General features: G+C 38.0%; 1 long non-coding RNA gene across 1 annotated transcript in view; it reads left to right on the top strand.

The window, feature by feature from the left end:
* Positions 1 to 16611, top strand: part of LOC105612199 (uncharacterized) — a 132050-nt gene that overhangs the window by 108166 nt on the left and 7273 nt on the right. The window contains exon 3 of the long non-coding RNA XR_009601055.1: positions 13820 to 13899. This is a non-coding gene — a long non-coding RNA (uncharacterized LOC105612199). The remainder of the gene's footprint in view (positions 1 to 13819; positions 13900 to 16611) is intronic.

Here is a 16611-nt window from a genome sequence, read left to right as displayed (position 1 = left end):
GGTCGCTAAGAGTCGGACACGACTGAGTGACTTCACTTTCACGCATTGGAGAAGAAATAAGCATTATATATAACATGTAAATTAATCTCTTTCCATGTTTGATGTAAACTTTTTGATAGACATTTAAAAATATATGTTAAAATCCCTTCCATGTAAAAGCTTTATATTTCATAGAAATTCCTCATACAGTATTCTTCATATATACTTATTGGAATCAGGTTGAACTCATTTTCTGCCCCTCTTTCTTTACATGGTGAATTCAGAATCCCCATACTTGAAAACCCTGACAATGAACAAATTTGTCATTAGTCCTTTAGAAACAAAGGAATTTATAACAGAAATACGCATAACGGGTACAATAGTTGTTGGCAAATTGCCAAGTAACATACCCACTTGCTTTGTATGTTAAAAACAATGTTTCATTTGTATTCTTTTCTGGATTATTATCTGCCAGTTTATGCCCATTTCAGAAGGACTTTCGGAAAAATGAGTTGATCATTAGCCAATACAGAATGACTTCAGGTCTTCATTCATTGACCCTACATGATAACATGATTTAATTTTACAGTAGAAATGGTATTTTTTTTTCTTTTTTTTCACTCTGCCCAGGAGAAGGCTCTGATGTGGATAACTGGAAAGCAAGCCAGGAAACATATCTTGTACTAGTCGCGTAACTGCTGAGCTTGTTAAAGAGCATTTAATAGAGGCTCACTATGAACAGACCATCATTAAATTAAGTTAAATTAAATTAAAATATCTATGCTCAAGCTCCCGTTTTTAAAAAATTAATTTATTTTAATTGGAGGATAATTGTCTTACAATATTGTGATGATTTTTGTTATACATTGACATGAATCAGCTGCAGGTATACATGTGTCCCCCCAGCCTGAACCTTCCTCCCATCTCCCTCCCTCCCCTATCCTTCTGGGTTGTCCCAGAGCACTGGCTTTGAGTGCCCTGCTTCATGCATCAAACTTGCCCTGGCAATCTATTTTGCATAAGGTAATATACATGTTTCAATGCTATTCTCTCAAATCATCTCACCCTCACTTTCTCCCACCGAGTCCAAAAGTCTGTTCTTTATATGTGTCTCTGCTGCCTTGCACATAGGATCCTCATTACCATCTTTCTAAAGTCCATATATCTGCATTAACATACGGTATTCTTATTTCTTCCTGACTTACTTCACTCTGTATAATAGAGTCCGGTTTCATACACCTTATTAGAATGGACCCAAATGCATTCCTTTTTTTATAGCTGAGTAATATTCCATTATGTACATGTACCACAACTTTCTTATCCATTCGTCTGCCAATGGACATTTAAGTTGCTTCCATGTCCTAGCTGTTGTAACCATTGCTGCAATGAACACTGGGGTACATGCGTCTCTTTCAGTTCTGGTTTCCTCAGTGTGTGTGCCCAGCAGTGGGATTGCTGGGTCATATGGCAGATGTATTTCCAATTTTTAAAGGAATCTCCACATTGTTCTCCATACTGGTTTTACTGGTTTGCATTCCCACCAACAGGTTGAGAGGGTTCCCTTTTCCCCATACCCTCTCCAGGGGATATTGTCTGTAGACTTTTTGATGATCTCTGACCAGCATGAGATGATACTTCATTTTGGTTTTGATTTGCACTTCTCTAATAATGAGTGATGTTGAGCATCTTTGCATGTGTTTATTAGTCATCTGTATGTCTTCTTTGGAGAAATTTTTGTTTAGTTCTTTTGCTCACTTTTTAATTGGGTTGTTTGTTTTTCTGGTATTGAGCTGCATGAGCTGCTTGTATATTTTGGAGATTAATTCTTTGTCAATTGTTTGCTATTATTTTCTCCCATTCTGAAGGCTGCCTTTTTACCTTGCTTATAGATTCCTTTGTTGTACAAAAGCTTTTAATTAGGTCCCATTTGTTTATTTATTTACTTTATTTCCATTACTTTGGGAGGTGGGTCATAGAGGATCCTGCTGTGATTTATGTCAGAGAGTGTTCTGCCTGTGCTTTCCTCTAAAAGTTTTATAGTTTCTGGTCTTACATTTAAATGTTTAATGCAGTTTGAGTTTACTTTTTTTGCATGGTGTTAGAAAGTGTTCTAGTTTCATTTTTTCACATGTGGTTGACCTGTTTTCCCAGCACCACTTGTTAAAGAGACTGTTTTTACTCTATTGTATATTTCTGCCTCCTTTGTCAAAGATAAGTTGTCCATAGGTGTGTGATTTATCTCTGGACTTTCTATTTTGTTCCATTGATCTATATTTCTGTCTTTGTGCCACTGCCATACTGTCTTGATGACTGTGGCTTTGTGGATAGTCTGAAGTCAGGAAGGTTTGATTCCTCCTATTCTATTCTTCTTTCTCAAGATTGCTTTGGCTAGTCAAGGTTTTTGTGCTTCCATACAAATTATGAAATTATTTGTTTCTAGTTCTGTGAAAAATACCATTGGTAACTTGATAGGGATTGCATTGAATCTATAGATTGCTTTGGGTAGTATACTCACTATACTGATTCTTTCAATTCATGAACATGGTATATTTCTCCATCTATTTGTATCATCTTTGATTTCTTTCATCAGTGTTTTATAGTTTTCTATATATAAGTCTTTTGTTTCTTTAGGTAAATTTATTCCTAAGTATTTTATTCTTTTCATTGCAATGATGAATGGGATTGTTTCCTTAATTTCTCTTTCTGTTTCATTGTTAGTGTATAGGAATGCAAGGAGTTCTGTGTGTTAATTTTATATCCTGTGATTTTACTATATTCATTGATTAGCACTAGTAATTTTCTGGTGGTGTTGTTAGGGTTTTCTATGTAGAGGATTATGTCATCTGCAGTGAGAGTTTTACTTTTTCTTTTCCAGTCTGGATCCTTTTTATTTATTTTTCTTCTCTGATTGCTGTGGCTAGGACTTCCAAAGCTATGTTAAACAGTAGTGGTGAGAGTGGGCACCCTCATCTTGTTCCTGATTTCAGAGGAAATGGCAAGCTCCTATTCTTAAAAAAATGTTACAAAATAGTTGAAGAAACCATACATGGCATTTTTATGGGGCAATTCTGGCTGGACCTGGTGATTCAGACTGTAAAGAATCTGCCTGCAATGTGGGAGACCCAGGTTCAATCCCTGGGTCTGGAAGATCCCTGGGAGAAGGGTGAGGTTACCCGCTCCAGTATTCTGGCCTGGAGAATTCCATAGACAGTAGAGCCTGGTGGGCTACAGTCCATGGGGTCACAAAGAGTCAGACACAACTGAGCAACTAACACACACACATTCTGGCTGGGTTCCACAGCCTGAAGGGAACCAAAGGCAGAAGCATAGTATAGGTTAGGAGAGATTGTAGTAATCCAGGTGAGAGAAGATGATGGTTTAGGCTGCAGTAGTAGCAGTGGAAGTGGTGAAACATGGCTGGACTCTAAATCATGATCAAGGTAAATCTAATAGGATTTATTTCTTGAGTAAATGTAGGGTTGAGAAGGAATCAAGCAAAGGTGGGGTAATATTTATCTAGTGCATTTAATTCAAGTGTTATTTATCTTTAGATGCAGCTATCTGGAACATTCAAGCACTTAGAAGTACGCAAAAAAGTCTCAAAGCCCATCAAAATAGAGAACACAGAGCCCTAAAGCCCATGTGCTTATAAGAAATTTTTTTCTTAGTTTCTTTTTGTTCTTATGTGAGTTACAGTTCAAATAAATGTCATTAGTTTATTATTTTCAGATCATAAGAAAATAAAAAGGGAAGGAGAAATTTCTAAATGTAGAAATATTTAATCACCAGAAATAAAAGCCAAGACTAAGAACAAAGATTAAAAAAAAAAAAAAGCAAAAACATAAAAACAGGCTGAGGATGCTTGATACAGAATCTGTGTCTCATTGCCTTAGAAACCCTTCTTAAAATAGAAATGGGAGTTTTTAAAAAATGTATTTATTTTTAATTGAAGGACAATTGCTTTAAAATATTGGTTTGATTTCTGCCGTCCATCAACATGAATTAGCTACAGGTGTATATAGGTCCCCTCTCTATTAAACCTCTCTCCCACCTCCCACCTTTTCCCACCCCTCTAGGTTCTTACAGAGCTCCAGTTTGAATTCCCTGAGTCATATAGGAAATGGAGTTTTAAATGGTCATTGTGTCATTAAAATCAGGTTAGATTATGTTTTTATCTTTTAGTCTAGGAAGCAGAGAGGTAAAATTACAAATGTTTTGCATCTAAACTATTGAAATGTGTTGGAATTCCTTACCCTCATCAGTGTCTAGGGTAAGCACAAGCAAATCTCTATAAATTCAGATAGCTCTGGTTGTCCAGAGTTAGAATCTCCTATTCTTCCTTGGAGATCCAGTGTAGAGACTCTTTTTTTGCATTAAGAATTGTTTTTCTGAGAGTCTTCTTGACACATTCCAACTGCCTATGCCTGCATGTGTGTGGGCTCAGTCGGTTCAGTTGTGTTGGACTCCTTGCAACTCCATGAACTGTAGCCCACCGGGGTCCTCTGTTCATGGGATTCTTCAGGCAAGAATACTGGAGTGGGCAGCCATTCTCCAGGGGCTCTTCCTAATCCAGGAATCAAACCTGCATCTCCTGCATTGCAGGCAGGTTCTTTACCACTGAGCCACTGGAGAGGCCCCTCCAATTGCCTATTGATGCCCCCAAAGCTCTTGGTAAGCCTGTGCATGTATGTGTGTTTGTTCCTCAGTCGTGTCTGACTCTTTGCTACCCCGTGGACTATAGCCCGCCAGGCTCCTCTGTCCATGGGTTTCTCCAGGCAAGAATACTGGAGTGGGTTGCCATTCCCTTCTCCAGGGAATTCCCAACCCAGGAATCAAACCCCAGACTCTTGCACCGCAGCCAGATTCTTTACCTTCTGAGCCACCAGGGAAGCCCCTTGTAACCCTGAAGACTCCTAAAAACAAATTCTTTTGAATCTTTCAGTTTTAGATCAATTAAATAGACTGAAAAGCCACACAAAATCTCAACTCAGTTCAGTTCAGTCGCTCAGTGGTGTCTGACTCTTTGCGACCCCATGAATTGCAGCACGCTAGGCCTCCCTGTCCATCACCAACTCCCGGAGTTCACTCAGACTCACGTCCATTGAGTCCGTGATGCCATCCAGCCATCTCATCCTCTGTCGTCCCCTTCTCCTCCTGCCCCCAATCCCTCCCAGCATCAGAGTCTTTTCCAATGAGTCAACTGTTCGCATGAGGTGGCCAAAGTATTGGAGTTTCAGCTTCAGCATCATTCCTTCCAAACACCCAGGACTGATCTCCTTTAGAATGGACTGGTTGGATCTTCTTGAAGTCCAAGGGACTCTCAAGAGTCTTCTCCAACACCATAGTTCAAAAGCATCAATTCTTCGGCACTCAGCTTTCTTCACAGTCCCACTCTCACATCCATACATGACTACTGGAAAACCATAGCCTTGACTAGACGGACCTTAGTCGGCAAAGTAATTGCTTTTCAATATGCTATCTAGGTTGGTCATAACTTTACTTCCAAGGAGTAAGCGTCTTTTAATTTCATAGCTGCAATCTCCATCTGCAGTGATTTTGCAGTCCCCCAAAATAAAGTCTGACACTGTTTCCACTGTTTCTGCATCTATTTGCCATGAAGTGAGGGGACCAGATGCCATGATCTTCGTTTTCTGAATGTTGAGCTTTAAGCCAACTTTTTCACTCTCCTCTTTCGGCTTTTTAGTTCCTCTTCACTTTCTGCCATAAGGATGGTGTCATCTGCATATCTGAGGTTATTGATATTTCTTCTGGCAATCTTGATTCCAGCTTGTGCTTCTTCCAGCCCAGGGTTTCTCATGATGTACTCTGCATAGAAGTTAAATAAGCAGGGTGACAATATACAGCCTTAACGTACTCCTTTTCCTATTTGGAACCAGTCTGTTGATCCATGTCCACTTCTAACTGTTGCTTCCTGACCTGCATATAGGTTTCTCAGGATACTTCTAATTTCAAAGCTTCTCTGTCCGCACCTCAGCAGCTTGACATCCATAGCTCTACCCCTCCTGCCAGAGACTGTACCCCATAGTCCTGCAATGTCTGCCCCAGGCAGGATGGGGAAGAGGGGAGGGGATCTGGCAGCACTTTCTGCCTTGGGCCAGGATGTGGCTTATTTTTCCGAATCTTCTCTAGTCAGGCTATCTAAACTGCTCTGAATTCATAATGCAGACTTTGGCCCCTTCTGCATTTTCTTCTCTGCTTTCTAGAACTCATTTTAAGTAAGCTGGGGTGAGTGGAATATGAAGTGGGTCCCTGTAAACTTCATTTATCTGAAATTCACATATGTGGGATAGATCATTCTCTGATAACCCTCACAGAAAGGGCACTATCTGTTACATAATATATATGAAGACTTATGTTTCTCATGATTACTTCTTTCAAATATAATTTTATCATTGAGAAGTAAATTTCAACTATTTCTAGACAGACATGGATTGTACTGTGACTCTGAGACATGGCATTTCATGGTGTCACATTTAATGACACATCATTAAAAAAAATAAATAATTTCCTGACCATGAAAGTCCCAGGGATGATGGGTTTGGAGGATTTTACTGAATTTTAGATAGAGCAAGGTAATATTTGGTTTTATGTGAAAATGCAGGAGTCTAAACCAACTGGACTGCAAATGTAAGAAAGCAGCCAGGATTTCTCATTCAGACAAGAGGGAGATCCTATCACTTTCTTTCTGCTGTCTCAGCACTTCTGGTTGAAACTCAGAAGTGCAGAGAGGTACAGAACTAAGCAAAAATAACAGAGGAAGTACACATCATGAAGCCTATCTATTTGCTCTTTAAACCAGCAAGATGTGTTTAACTCTTGACTGGTTGTGCTGTGCTTTTCAGAATATAATAAAATCTAGCACAGAATGGAGGGAAAGGGAATGATATCTCTTAGGGTCTACTTTTATTCCATTCATGGTTCTTGCCCCTTATTATTGCATTTATTTCTCATAAGAACCCCAGGAGGCAGGCTTTATTATGATCCACACTTTTAAGATGGGCTTCCGAGGGGGCTCAGCTAGTAAAGAATCCACCTACAATGCAGGAGATGCGAGTTTGATCCCTGGGTCAGGAAGATCCTCTGGAGAAGGAAAATGGCAACCCACTCCAGTATTCTTGCCTGGAAAATCCCATGGACAGAGGCACCTGGTGGGCTGCAGTCTACAGGACTGTAAAAGAGTTGGATGCGACTTAGTGACTAAACAGTAACTGTTAAGATAAGAAAATAAGCATGAAGGAGCTTTTGCAACTTGCTTAACACCATACAGGCAAATTGTAGAAGTCTGTGTAGCCCAAGCTAACAGGGTTCAATATTTGTTGAATAAATGACGTATTGAATAAATAAATGAATACTGTATCTCTTGCTGTTGCCATTCCAGGCAGATATATCTGTGGTGAAGGGGCAACACAGATCTGTCCTTACTCAAGGTGTAGGGCAAGATCCTTCACCTCCTGTATCTTGTCTAAGGACATTCAAGTCATCTCTCATATTTTCTGATATAGGTGAAACTGGATTGATCCTCACTTTGTGCTGGATTAAGATAGCATAGAGATAAGAAAGTAAGATTTATTAAATACTTTCTAAATAATGACAGACTCTTTTCTATGTCATTTCGTGGAATCCTCATATCAGCTTTATGAAGTAAGCTTATTGTCCCCATCTTTAGAGGTGATGACACAGGCTTTGAGAGGTTAAGGAACTTGTCAAAGATATATATCTGATAAGCATATTAGAATTTGAATACATATCAGTATGATTCTAGAATCTGTATATGCTGTTTTTTCTGTTTTTTTTTTTTTAGTTTGTATGTTTGACTTATGATATTATATTAGTTTTAGGTGTTCAGTATTGTTATTCAGTATTTTTATAGATTATGCTCCATTAAAAGTTTTTACAAGCTAGTGATTATACTTTGTTCGGTACACTATATTCTTGTTTATCTATTTTATACGTAGTAGTTTGTGTCTCTTAATTTGCCCCGCCTTTCCCTTCCCCCTTTGGTAACCACTAGTTTGGTTTCTATGTCTGTGAGTCTGTTTCTGTTTTGTATATACATTCACTTGTATTGTTTTTTAGATTCTACGTAAAAGTGATATCCTACAGTATTTGTCTTTCTCTGACTAATTTCAATAATCACAACATTCTCTAGGTCCACATTGCTGTAAATGGCAGAATTTTATTTTCTTATGGCTGAGAAATATTCTACTATATGCATGCGTGCTAAGTCACTTCAGTCGTGTCTGACATTTTGCGACTCCGTGGACTGCAGCGCGCCAAGCTCCTCTGTCCAGGGAATTCTCTAGGTAAGAATACTGGAGTGGGTTTCTATGCTTTCCTCCAGGGGGTCTTCCCCACCCAGGGACTGAACCCATGTCTCTTACATCTGCTGCATTGGCAGGTGGGTTCTTTATCACTAGCACCACCTGAGAAACTCATTCCACTACACACACACACACACACACACACACACACACACACACACACACACACACACTATATCTTATTTATCTATTTGTTGTAAATAATACGTCTATGAACATTGGGGTGCATGTATCTTTTCAAATTAGTGTTTTTGATTTTTTTCCAGAAATATATCCAGCAGTGGAATTGTTGGATCATATAATAGCTCTATTTTTAGTTTTTTGAAGAACTTCCATACTGTTTTACGTAGTGGTTGCACTAATTTATATCTTTACCAAAAGTGTATAAGGGTTACCCTTTTTTCAGAGCCTCTCCAACATTTGTTATTTATAGGCTTTTTGATGATGGCCATTCTGACAGGTGTTAGGTGATATCTTATTGTTGTTTTGATTTGCATTTCTCTGATAATTAGAGATGTTGAGCATATTTATATGTGCCTGTTAGCCATTTGTGTGTCTTCTTATTCCAGGTCTTCTGGCTCTTTTTTGATTGAGTTATTTATTATTTTGATATTCAGTTGTATGAGCTATCCAGTGGTCATGTATGGATGTGAGAGTGGGACTGTGAAGAAAGCTGAGCACCGAAGAATTGATGCTTCTGAACTGTGGTGTTGGAGAAGACTCTTGAGAGTCCCTTGGACTGCAAGGAGATCCAACCAGTCCATCCTAAAGGAGACCAGTCCTGGGTGTTCATTGGAAGGACTGATACTGAGGCTGAAACTCCAAAACTTTGGCCACCTCATGCGAAGAGCTGACTCATTGGAAAAGACTCTGATGCTGGGAGGGATTGAGGGCAGGAGGAGAAGGGGACGACAGAGGATGAGATGGCTGGATGGCATCACCGACTCGATGGACATGAGTTTGAGCGAACTCTGGGAGTTGGTGATGGACAGGGAGGCCTGGCGTGCTGTGATTCATGGGGTCGCAAAGAGTCAGACACGACTGAGTGACTGAACTAAACTGAACTGAACTGAATTATATGAGCTATTTACATACATGCTGTTTACATCACACTGTCCTTCAGTAGGAAACTAAAGCTGGATGGATTATATTAATCAGCATTATTTACTTTGAGACTTCTAAGTGCTTTGACTATGTTGTCTATTAATTCATAATATTATTTCATAATATTAATTCATATTAGTTGTTAAAACAGAAGGAAGCCCAGGCACATTTGACTCAATTACTTTAATTTTAGTTATGGAATATTGCACATTAAAAAAATTCCAAGACAAAGAAATTCCTCCCTAAAGCCTAGAGTTGTAAGTTATGGTGTAAATGCTCTGCAAAGTGTCTATGTTGTGTCACCTTGCTGCTTTTTTAGATAGTATCTCCTTTTGAGATACTATGAGCCTAGCTCATTTCTAGGCTAAATTTCATCACTTGTACCCAAAGGCAAGAAAAATTTACTGATTTATTTTGGAAGAGCTAGACAGAACTGGCAGTCTCTGATTGAAGGCCTAAAGCTATTGGGAAAAAAATCACATTATTTTCAATCCACATTTCTGCCTGATAGGTAATGTCTGAAAGGTGTCTATGGAGGTAATTACCAGGGAAAATATAGGCTAGAAAAAACAAGAAATGGTAGACTGTATTTCCTCCAAAAACCAAAGAAATGAATCAACAGAAAGTAAACCAGTAGAGTCAGCAAAATTTTAGGGTTTTCATGATTCATTTAAGAGACCAATTAAACTTGGAGAAGCATTTAAAGAATATGATAAAAAATTTAAAGACAACTATATATTAAATAATTAGAAAATGTAAATTTGCCAAGCAGTTTCATTTCTTCAGATGATCCCTATAGATTGTTGTTCAGTTGCTAAGTTGTGTCTGACTCTGCACCCCCATGGACTGCATCACATCAGGCTTTCCTGTCCTTCACTGTCTCCTGGAGTTTGCTCAAACTCATGTCCAATAAGTTGTGATGCTATCCAATCATCTCATCCTCTGCAACCACTTTTTCCTTCTGCTCTCAATCTTTCCTAGCATCAAGGTCTTTTACAATGAGTCAACTCTTCCCATCAGGTGGTCAAAGTATTGGAATTTCAGCTTCAGGATCAGTCCTTCCAATGAATATTCAGGATTGATTTCCTTTAGGATTGACTGGTTTGGTCTCCTTGCTGTTCAAGCAACTCTCAAGAGTCTTCTCCAACACCACAGCTCAAAAGCAACAATTCTTTGGCCCTTAGTCTTCCTTATAGTTCAATTCTCACATCCATACATGACTACTGTAACCACCATAGCTTTGACCATATGGACCTTTGTCAGCAAACTGATATCTCTGCTTTTTAAAATGCTGTCTAGGTTTGTCATAGCTTTCTTTCCAAGGAGTAAGCGTCTTTTAACATGGCTGCTCTCACCATCCACAGTGATGTTGAAGCCCCCCAAAATAGAATCTGTCACTATTTCCATTTTTTCCCCATCTATTTGCCATGAAGTGATGGGACCGGATGCCACAATCTTGGTTTTCTGAATGTTGAGTTTCAAGCCAGCTTTTTCACTCTCCTCTTTCACCCTTTCAAGAGGCTTTTTAGTTCTTCTTTGCTTTCTGCCATTAGAGTGGTATCATGCATATCTAAGCTTGTTAATATTTCTTCCAGCAGTCTTTATTCCCACTTGTGATTCATCCGGCCTGGCATTTCATGCGGTATACTTTGCATATAAGTTAAATAAGCAGGGTGACAATATACAGCCTATAGATATATATATTCTATAATTATATGTCATATATATGTATCTTATAAATAACTGCTAACAATTATTGTAAATGACACAATAATAATAATGAATATTAATGAGCTCTTGTCATATTCTGTGCATATAGTAAACACTTAATATACATTATGCCATTTAAAACTTAAGTTCTAGCAAACTGTCTTTCTGAATGGTAACCATGACCAGTTGTTAAAGTGCATTTTTTTCCTTTAACAGGGCAAGCATCCCTCCTTACTTTTCTTACATCTGTCTGGTTTCACTCATGTATGTTACCTGTCTTGCTTGGGAAAGCATTTTGGCTATTGATGCCTGCTCTAAACCTTAAGTACTTTTCACCACATGCAGGGTGACTTTGGCTAAATTCACTTTCCACTCTCTTGTTAAGCTTACAATGTAATGTGGCTAGCTCTAAGTTGTAAGAACAAATTATGCTTCTTAATACGCAGAAACAAAATAGGAACAGATGCACTTTCAGGCCTCTTGCAGATTGGATGTCACCCAACATCTTGTAATTCCTCTGGTGTCTGCCAGCAGCTTCACAACGCAGCAGGCTCTGCAGCTTTCTCTTCTGTTAGCTGTGACTTCTCACAGAGACACAACTGTTCTCTGTGCTGCTTTGTACGATCCAGCTAACTAGATTCCCTGATCGCTTCTTCCTATGTCTCCAGTTTAAATTTCCTGACTGATATAACTAGTCATCATTTCATATAGGAGATCTGAACTGGGCGGAACTTTGAGTCAGGGCATCTGAAAGACTGTTGGCCAGAAAAAGTATCCGTCCTTTACCTACTAAGTTGAATCCAGGAAAGTAGAGTAAAAGTTGTAAAGCATGATTAAGGAAATTTCTAGAAGGAGATGTGGGTTTGGCAGGCACTTTGAAACTCCCAGAAGGGTTTATGACTGTCAGATACCTTTCTTGACCTATTTAGTATAAGTTTCTTGACTCAATGGCAATATTAAAGTTAAAACCAGACTTTTAAAAATTAATTATAACAAGCAACAGAGCTCTGTCTGGTCAGATTATTCATAAGGATTCTACTATTACCCCATAGAATATCTATGTCAAAAACAAAATCATAATCATATAATTCTTTGTTAGCATAGATGTTAGATGGCAAAAGACTAAGTTAGTCTGGCTCATAGCTAATGAAAGAGTGGATTTATCACTGGACCTGGGATGAATGGAGTTGTTTAGTCACTACCTTCTGCATCTCTCCCACATCAGAGATGGCCTTACAAATGACTCAGAATTTGGAAAATTCACTGGAAAGAGCTTGTTCAGTGGGTGATGGTTGGCTAGATACTGTTGGTGTTTGTCATTTGCCTTTTTCTAAGGATGGTACTTAATTTTTTATTTTTAGCTGAAGAATTGCTATTAATAATATTTTTCAAGAGAATATTTTATTTTAAATTTCTATTGTACAAAATAATATATTACTTTCTTTGGTATTTCCGGTCACAAGCTCTAGCCCACCTGAGACTATGATCATTCCCTGAGCCATCATGGTGGTGGTAAGGGGACCAGAAATACAGTGGTGCATGTGCAAATTATTATCCCCCGAGACTGTGATGTGACCAAGCCAAGACTGGCATTCTAGGGTCTTCCAGGAATAGTATGGCCAATGTGGAGTTCCCGGAGTAGAATATGTGCTGGAGGGAGAGGCCCGTTCACATTTTCTTATCCACTTCCACAGGACTTATCCACAGGACTACATATTCTTGAAGTGTGGTCTGGGGATACCCCGGGGTCCCAGGATCATTTTAGGGATCCTGAATTAAAAACTATTTTTTATAATAGTACTAACATGTTATATTTGCTCTGTTCACTCTCATTCTCTTCTCTCATAAGTACATGGTAGAGTTTTCCAGAGGCTACCTGTTGTATGTATAATATAACAGAGTGAATACAAAAATTGATCAAAGACTCCACCTTTTGTGAAGTCAGGCTTTAAAAGATACTTACAAATATGTAAAAACAATGTCCTTATTTCTTACTAAAATTTTTGTTTTGAGAAATATAGTGATTTTTCATATAATATTTTAATTTCTGTTAACATGTACTTTTGGTTTGTTATTGTTATTTCAAAATAGTTAATAAATTAAATGTTGAAAAAATTTCTAATTTTAACCTACAAACCCCTTTAGGGTCTTCAAGAATTTTTAAGAGGGTAAAGAGTCCTGACACTGAAAGGACCCCGGTATAGGTTTCTGGTTTTTTTTTTTTTTTTTTTTACCGTTTCTGTAATTTAACATTGGAAAAAACACATGATTACATTATATGATCCTAATTCTGTAGAACCGTAGACACATAGATACATAGGAAAAAGACTGAAAGGAAATACACAGAAACACTGATCATTTTTGTTAGGAAAATGGATGATTTAAATTTTGAAAATATCTGTCTTTTCAAAATTTCTACAACCAATGTGAATTCTTTTATTATTAAAACAGAATGATACATTCCATACATTTAAAGTATAGGGCATGCTGATTTTATGGTAATGGATATGTGGTAAAATGAACTAAAATAAACTTGGTTAGACATTTAGAATTATTTCCAAGTCTATGAAATTTAGTCTTACAAGAAGTCTATAAAATGTAATTCCTCCTACTTTTCAAGGGGTATAAAGGCTTTCTAACATTGAGATGGGCTCATCTTTTTTTTAACCTGTATTTTCTTTCAGATCTCTTTTAATAATTACCTTGTGAGAAAACTTCTGCAGGAAAAAGAACTGAACACAACACCTGAAGTCACAACAAAATGGTAATGTCAATGTGAAGATAGAAATTTGGGACCTCCATTCCAGGATTTTCTCTGTTGCAGTGACTTTAATTACACTCATTCCTATTGAATTGCTTCTAGTTAATCCATAGTTACATCAGAATCCTCCTCATGGATTTAATTAAATGCATCCATCTGGTCGTTCATAAACACTCACAGGGCAACTTCTATGAACTAGTCAGTGGATTCTGATGCTGAGGTTACAAGGGTGAATAATCATAGTCCCCTTCCTCTCCAACAATTGCGAGAGAGTCAGATATATAAAGAACTAATTAAAGTTTGGTCTGACAAGTAAGATGTGCTGAGAACTATGCTATCAAATAACGTTTAGAAGTTGGTTTATTGACTCAGCCAGAATTTACTGAATTCTAACTTTGTGCAAAGTTTAGTGTTAGAGGATATAGTCTGGTAAATGATTTTGTTTTCTAGAAGCTTGCATTCCATTTGGTGAGGCAATAATGCACACACATTTAAGATTAGCAATGGTAGTTCAAGGCAGTAGGAGATTAAATTTCAACTACTTATAGTAAATAAATAAGAGCCATCTGACACAGAAGAGGCTTTCAGAGGCAGGAGTAGTTTCAAAAATCTAATTATGGGACTTCCCTGTTGGTCCAGTGGCTAAGAATCCGAGCTCCCAGTGCAAGGGGCCTGGGTTCGATTCCTGATCAGGGAACTGGGTCCCACATGACTCAACCAAATATTCTGCATGCTGCAATGAAGATCAAAGATCTCGAGTGCTGCAACTAACCCTGTGCAGCCAAACAAACACATAAAAAAAAAAATCTAATTGCAAAACTCCCTGAATGAGCCTTGTAAAACAGATAGAGCCACAGGGCAGAGAGGAGGAACAAGGTGTCTGAGGGTGGAGGTGGCAAATAGTGTCCATTTTTTATCCTCCTCAGACCTGAAGCCCTCTTCTTAAATAAATGTTTCATTTCCTGAAATTAAATTCTTTCTGTAACTTGCATGAACACATAGTTTAAAAACTAAATTACATTAAGTATTCATACATATAATATCCTTACTGTAATTTAAAGGAGAAGGAAAAAATATAATAAGCAGTGTGCATTTCAATATATAATGCTTGAGTATGACTACAGAATAAGCCAAAATGAAGAAGTCAGATGTTTGTACCTACTCGACATGATGATGAATTTAGAAGAAACAAAATTAAAAGCCATGTTGAGCAAGATGTAGAGGAAAATGAAAGAGCAGAGGTACAGTAGACACTAGAATAAAAACTAGTTTTAGGGTAAGTGATGACAGACTGGACCTGTCTATATATGATAAGAGAAAGAGGGAAGTAACCTTAATTACAGTAGGGAAAACAAGTCAAGACAAATTACAGACTGTTGAAGTGAGAAAATGAGGAAGTATGATTTTCTTGCAAATGAGCTGTACCTTATTTACAAGTGTGTGTCAAATAATTCCCTGCGTTGCATAGGACAGAGGTGAGACAAAATAGTTCAATAAACAAATTCTGTCTTAAAACCACATATGGAGGCATACATTCCGTCTTGAATTTACTAAGGGACCGCAGAGACCATATGCTTTGACAGTCCACAGGAAAGTGGAGAACTATTGAAAAAAGAAAGAGCAATTCAGGGGATAATAGCAGAGTTTTGTGGCAGATCTCTGGGGAATAAGGTTAAGAATCTGCCTGCAATGCAGGAGACCCAGGTTCCATCCCTGGGTTGGGAAGATTCTCTGGAGAAAGGTATGACAACCCACTCCAGTATTCTTGCCTGGAGAAACCCATGGACAGAGGAACCTGGAAGGCTACAGTCCATGGGGTCACAAAGCGCTGGACACGACTGAGTGACTAACACTTTCACTTTCCTTATTTACAAGTGTGTGTCAAAATAATTCCCTGCATTGTGTGGGACAAAGACAAGATAGAATAGTTCAATACACAAATTCTGTCTTAAAACCACATGTTGAGGCATAGATTAGCAATTTAAAGAAATTTCAAGTTTTAATTTTCATAATATAGATAATAAGAATCTGTTATGCCCATTTGAATAATTGAGTTATTAATAAAATGTGGTGGTATCTGTGCATTTCATGTATTTCGATTAACATTAATTGGTATCTCAAATCTTCACTTTTAAATACTGGCAAGTATCAACTACAAATGCAGATGGTACAAGTGTGGGCCATTAGCTCAAAGGCCAGGAATGGTGCTTGCCCTTAGGAACTTGATTTTTCCCAGTGGTTAACAACTCTTGGAAAAGTTTGAGCAAAAGCATAGTATACTCTTTCTGTAATGAAGAGGAAGGTACATATTCTGAATGTATTAACATACAAGGGCTTCCCTGGTGATTCAGATGGTAAAGAATTCACCTGCAATGCAGGAGATGCACTTTCGATCCCTGAGTTGGGAAGATCCCCTGGAGAAGGGACTGGCAAGCTGCTCCAGTATTCTTGCCTGGAAAATGCCATGGACAGAGAGTGTGTCGGGTACAGTCCATAGGGTTGCAAAGAGCATTATTCTACAAAATAAAAAAGGCTTAGGCTAAGTTAAGTTACTGCGAAACTAATGCATTATAGTGATTTGAAGGAGAGTGTGGAGGTCTTCTGTTGGATAGAGCCAATTAGTAGAGACTTTTAAACCAAAGGCTACAGATTTTATTCAGAAAGTCTTGAGAAGTTATTGCAAAGTTCTAATGTCTTAACTTACTCTAAAATTCA

Source organism: Ovis aries, chromosome 6, assembly GCF_016772045.2.
Source record: "Ovis aries strain OAR_USU_Benz2616 breed Rambouillet chromosome 6, ARS-UI_Ramb_v3.0, whole genome shotgun sequence".
In the NCBI taxonomy this organism is placed as follows: domain Eukaryota; kingdom Metazoa; phylum Chordata; class Mammalia; order Artiodactyla; family Bovidae; genus Ovis; species Ovis aries.
Note: the sequence above shows the minus strand (reverse complement) of the source record. Positions and strands in the feature narration are given on the sequence as shown.